The sequence below is a fragment of the Podarcis liolepis genome (assembly GCF_965112155.1).
Source record: "Podarcis liolepis genome assembly, chromosome: 6".
Lineage (NCBI taxonomy): Eukaryota > Metazoa > Chordata > Lepidosauria > Squamata > Lacertidae > Podarcis > Podarcis liolepis.
Window position 1 is genome coordinate 35,328,762 of NC_139559.1, and position 6,000 is coordinate 35,334,761.

The 6,000-nt window shown below is 41.3% G+C and overlaps 1 long non-coding RNA gene across 2 annotated transcripts in view; it reads left to right on the forward strand.

Annotated features, from left to right (window-relative positions):
- The window catches only part of LOC310709458, a 40,067-nt gene extending 34,303 nt beyond the window's left edge, over nt 1-5,764 (forward strand). The window contains exons 2-4 of one of the 2 annotated variants that reach the window (XR_014527532.1): nt 1,698-1,851; nt 3,404-3,621; nt 5,505-5,764. This is a non-coding gene — a long non-coding RNA (uncharacterized lncRNA). Of the gene's footprint in view, nt 1-1,697; nt 1,852-3,403; nt 3,716-5,504 lie in introns of those variants that run through there. The other variant, XR_014527533.1, reaches the window with a different exon arrangement.
- Nucleotides 5,765-6,000: the final 236 nt, after the last annotated feature.

Here is a 6,000-nt window from a genome sequence, read left to right on the forward strand (position 1 = left end):
GCTGATGGGCATTGCTTCCATCCAGGTCCCAGCAGAAGGGGAGAGGAAAGGCAATATGGAACCTGGTTGCTGCATTGGAGACAGGTGATCTAGAGAAGAGGTGGGCAACCCATGACCCTCCAGATGCTGCCAGACCTCACCTCCCACCACCCCTGATCAATCAGCGTGCTGCTTGGGGCTGATTGATATTGGGAGTCCAATAATAACTGGAAGGCACCAGGTTCCTCTCCCTTGAACCTCAACCCTACTATGGCAAGCTTCCAGTTTCCAGTAGTTACTGCACATATACCTTTACTGTTAAAGTAGCTACATACAAGTATGACTTGTCTGCTTGTGCCATTAATAACTGTGAAGAAGAAAGAATTTCAATGGGTGCAGCATCTCCCCCTGCCTTAGATTACAAAAAACGCATCTACTCCAATTCCCTCTTTCAAAGAACAGTTGACAATTCAGGGTGATATCTAATATTAGTCATAAGCTGAGCATACCTACTGCAATAAAGAGGTCTGCACTGAGCATTACTCAATTGGATATCAGCCACATAACACAGGCCTTCCATGCATTTAGTCACCAGTTTTTGCATCATTTTGTAAGTACAAATGCCTCCACCTCTGTAAACTTGCCTCCTTAGTACAGCCTCCAGCCATGTACTCCTTTCCAATGAGTGTATACACTCTCACCTGGAGTGCTCGCCAAATGGCTCATCTTCCAGAGGATTTTTTTTTCTTTATCTGTAGGTGCATCTACTGGGAAGAAGCATGGAGGGAGCATAATAGTAACAATAAACTTCTAACTGCTTTCGGTGACCTTTTGTTGCACCGTAATCCATCTTCATCTCTGGTTAATCTGCCACATCTCTTTTGGCTGCGTACTTAATGTGAAATAATGCTGGAGAAGTCCACATTTGGCCCACGTTGCCTTTGAGCAGAGTGTTTGAATCCTGTTCCATTGCTGCTTGCCCTCCTCATTTCTTTCATAGCTACGTGGTGGGATCTCCTTTTGGTGTCCACACAAGCCATCTGTGGAGTAACAGTCCATTTTTGCAGGGATTGCTAACATCGATGTGCCTATTTGCTACAGTGACCTCCTAAGTGGGAAACAACTGTAAGGTCTCCAGCAATGACTTCCACCTGTTTCTGCCACATACAGTCTATGGCTAGCAATACCCTCAGCACATTTTTGAAAGATAATGGCCTGAGCACTTAGGTCCAGATCATGGCCTCAGACATTGGTTTCATGCAGATGCTAAGACCTGTTTGTGTCAACTGAGAAGTAGCTCTGCAATGAGAGATGTCTCCTTAATTTGGTTCTCAAAAATATGCCCTATTTACAATTTGGTATAAAAATAACCAAGCACTTGACAGATATTTTCTAGACTGCTGCCACAACAAAAACGTGTTTCATGCCTGTAAAGCAACAATGTCAAAGCAGTATTGTCGCTTCTGTTATTTGTTATCAGCATAATAGCAAAAGAACTCCTTTGGAACAAATAGAATATAATATGCATTTCCAGAGTTTTTTTATGGTTATAAATTGCCATTCTGTGCTGGAGTCACTTGCAGTCATTAGCAAATAATGACAATATAATGATAATCTTCAATGCTCATGAATCTCGCACCAACCTTTCTGCTGAGCTTATAATTAAGATGTCAGAATTAATTTGTCTTGGAAAGCTGAGGCTTTTTTTTGTTTTTAAGAGGGGGGAGCCAAGATTGATTCCAGCTTCATGTACAGATAACAGTCTGACTCTTCTGTATTGGCTGCAAGGATTCTCCATAGTGTGAAGAACAGTGCACTGGAGTGGAAATGAAGCTCTCTTCTCTACGTTGATAGATGTAGATGTCAATTTTTGTAAGTATAAGACGCAAGGAAGAAAATAAATCTGCTTTGCTTAAAAAGAAAACATACTTTTGCAAGCAGATAATCAGGGATACCAAGAAGCTTCTTGCTTCATCAGCTGATGCATATGTTTGTGGCAGGGTAATGCTGTATTGTCTCCTGGGTTTAGTCTTCTGTAAATAATTCCATGTCCTATATTTCTTTCTAAGATACACGCTACTGTACAGAATATTGAGAATTATAAGAGAATCTAGGTTCTGAACATATACAACAAAAACCAGAATAACACCAACAGAAATACCCAAGCTCCGTGCTTAACTATCCTAGCTGCTTATGCCTGGCTTCTTAACTGACCAGTTTTACAATCCATCTTCTGTAATTTTATTATGGTTGATTCTTAGGTATTGCAGATGAGCTCATCCATCAAACCAATTGCCTTGAAAATTAAACCTTTTTAAAGTGCTGCTTTACAATTTGCAAAATATATCAGAATGTGGCAGTGGGTATTATGGGACAAGTAAACTTCACTTAGCTTGTATTGCCCAATATAAAGAAGTTGATTGTTAAATGGGAAGGCTGTGAGGCAGATTGGGTGAGATTATTTGATTGCAAAAATCTCAAAAAATAGGAATGATAAATTCAGAGGAGGGAGAAGTTGTTCTGCTTTCTATCAATTCAGTGTCCATCTTATTTTGAAATAACCGAGAAATTCTGTGACTCTCAGATGGCTACCTGAATTGCTGCACATATGAATTTCTTACCCATTGCCTGGTTGTATGCACCCATCACAACCACCAAATATAAATTATAATTTTTGTGTCCCACCACAAAATGGTGCATTCACTCTCATCTTTTGTCATAAAACACCCTTTTTGTCATAAAACAACAACATAGTCCCCCCACCCAGTCACATATGTAGACTTAAAAACTGCACATGCTGCACATGTGAGAGTTGGCATATGCAGGAATTCATAGTGGGCAGCAGGAAACTAGAGGTCATATAAATCAGATAAAAGTCAATTTTGTTGGAGGCTCTGGTCCAAATGGAAAGCAGATCACACACTTTCTATAGACAGCACAATATTCCATCTTCCCAATGTTTGTTACCTGTTAAATTTCAAATATTATGTGATTATTCAAATGGTCTAAAAGCCACTTCTGGAAAACCAGCAAAATCTTGTGGAAGTTTAGTGCTCATGTCCCTGTTATTTGCTTCCAGGAAAAAAATCTGTTAGCAATCCAGTTAACTTAGAAAATCATAGGCGTTTGCATTGTAATTTCACATAACAAAATTTGGCGTGGTATTCTTCCATACAGCTTTCCCCCACTATTTAAAATTTAGCATGGCATGGTGATCAAAAGGCCACAGTTCTATAAATTCAGGTAATGTGGTGTAAAAGTAATCTTCGAATTCTTATGTTTTACTGTTAATCTGCTTTATTGTAGGTATTTTAAATTTGTTTTTAGTTTTGTTGTATGCTGCCCTGAGAAGTTGTTTTTACAGAGTCTCAAAGAGGTGCTCTCCCAAGCCCACATTCTCAGCATGTTCACATTGTTCTCTCAGTGATAACTATGCTGACTTGGTCATGTCCACAGAATGGAAGATGGCAGGGTCTCCAAGGATGTTCTCTACGGGTAGCTGGCTTCCAGCACTGGGCCCATTGGCAGACCGACTCTGTGTTCCAAAGATGTCCGCAAATGAGACACGAGGGCTGGCAACATCAAACCCACCACGTGGGAATGTCTTGCGGATGACCTCAGCGCCTGGAGACTGAAAGTCAGGTTTGTCTTCACCCCTGAAGGTGCACTCTTCCATTGTCTCCTGAGAAAGACAGATGCCACCACCACCACCAACTCTGTAAACATATAATAGGGTAAAGGTAAAGGGACCCCTGACCATTAGGTCCAGTCGTGACCAACTCTGGGGTTGCGGAGCTCATCTCGCTTTATTGGCCGAGGGAGCCAGCGTACAACTTCCGGGTCATGTGGCCAGCATGACTAAGATGCTTCTGGCGAACCAGAGCAGCGCACGGAAACACCTATAGTGGGGTAGATTACCTGTAAAAGAGACTTTCTCTCTCTCCAACTTCTGAATACTGGCTTAGCTTTCCTTCTGTTTCATTAATTTGTTCCTTACAAATAATGATGCTTGCTTTTTTGAAATATACATCATTGTCATTATGACACTTCTTTCATATTACTTTTGAAAACACACTTTCCATTGCACGTCATAGTCTCTAACAAAAAAACCGCCACAGTCCACATTGTCACAGATGTGGCTGTCAACCATTTTTCTCCAGATGGAACTGCACTGGCCCTATAAAACTCAGCATTATCAAGCTTAAAACACATTATTCCCTCTAGTGGATTCCAAATGCTGAAAAGCTTGTAGCAAAATTAATTAAAACAAATTATGTTTGTGGAGTAGTCAAGGATGTATACTCTCCCACCCACCCCCTTTAACAGTCAACTCACACTTAGAGATGATTCATATCTTTCCCCATTGCAGCCATATGTCTGGAGCACAACTCATTAGTACCATATGGCCAGGGGCTCCTATCGTTATAGCTGGTAACTGAGCAACATTGGGATTCAGAGCTGGGCACAATCAGGTGATACACCATCCGGATTTCTGGGTGATGCTTGTGTGAGTAAAGGTTCCCACACAGTCAATATGACCATGTGGTTAAGCTTCAGTCACTCCATAATTGCAATCATGTGGTTGAATTGATGTCTCCCTCCCCTCCTGCAAATTAGCTTCCTTTCTTGAGCAATAAAGAAACACCATACTTTAAAAGTTCCTGTTGTATGTGTCATTCAGGAATTCCTGTCCATATATATATTTTTACCTCCGGCCCATTCTGAGATTTGAACCTCTGATTCAAACACTGAGCTCTGCAACAGTTCTTACTTTAGCATTACTGGAAAGCAGAACAGCTTCCTTCTAGAACTGCTTAAATGTTGCAAGAATAAGATTTTAGAGGAACTTTACTGTGTGTTCTTTTTTTAAAAAAAATACTTAATATCACAGAGTTCAAGATACCGTTTTCTCTCTGGTTTCATGAGGTGTGCTAGGATTACTACAGCTAGGAGTTCAGGCACCTACTCAGGTTTTGTGTTTCCTTTGGAAATGAGACACAGCAGAGACTGTGGTGTCTTTATGATATATGGTTTATTTACACATATATACAACCTGAATCTAGGATGGAGGTTCATGGCCACACTCATGGATTCAAACTGACAGTCCACATTGTTCTGATAACCCCACCCCCCTTTCTCCAGTTTGCAAACTGTTTCAGCTTACGTAAGGCAAAACTGCACTCCTGAAAACTCTACTACTGGCCTTTCTTCTACTTAACTCTGACCTCAGGGAGGGCTTCACCCATTTTCCAGCTGGTACAGCCTTAGCTTTATGATGGCTTTCTTAATAGGCCATCACCCATCCCTTTTGTGTTATTTTAATGGCCTATCTCTCCATGTGATTACTTCATTAGGAAGCCAGACTGGCTGATATTTTAACATGCAAGATTCTACCTCTGGCACCCAGAAATTAGAAGCAGAGTCCAGAAATTAGAAAGGGAGCCAGGGCACCCCACAAAGATATAACAATACCATACAAAGACTGTTAAGGACTCTTCACACTGTCATTGGTCTTCTTTATACAGATTCATGGCTGGCCTGCGAGTGCTCCAATTGGAGAACAGCCTTTACCGAAGGTGTCATGGGCTCTGAAGATGCTTGAACTCAGGACAAAAGGGAGAAACATGCTAAGAGGAAGGCACGCTTGGCAAACCCTCACCAGGACTGTCCCCACTGTGGAAGGAGGTGTGGATCCAGAACTGGCCTCCAAAATCACTTATGGACCCAATGTTAAAACCGTGTTTATGGAAGACAATTTTACTCAGTGACAAGAGAGAGAGAGAGAGAGAGAAGTAAATACTGACCTTTCCTCACTCATCATCACATATCAAGCACAGGGAATAACTCCTTGTGCTAGGCAGCTACACAAGAAGTGGCAATAACAACAAATTTCCATGATCCTGGGGGGTTTGTTCTTGTTCAAGCCTGGTCACTTCTACTGTAGTGCACAAGCAAGTTGCCATTTTTTAAAAAATTCAACGGGGCATGAAGGCTATTACCCATATTAGTCTAATGGGGTGT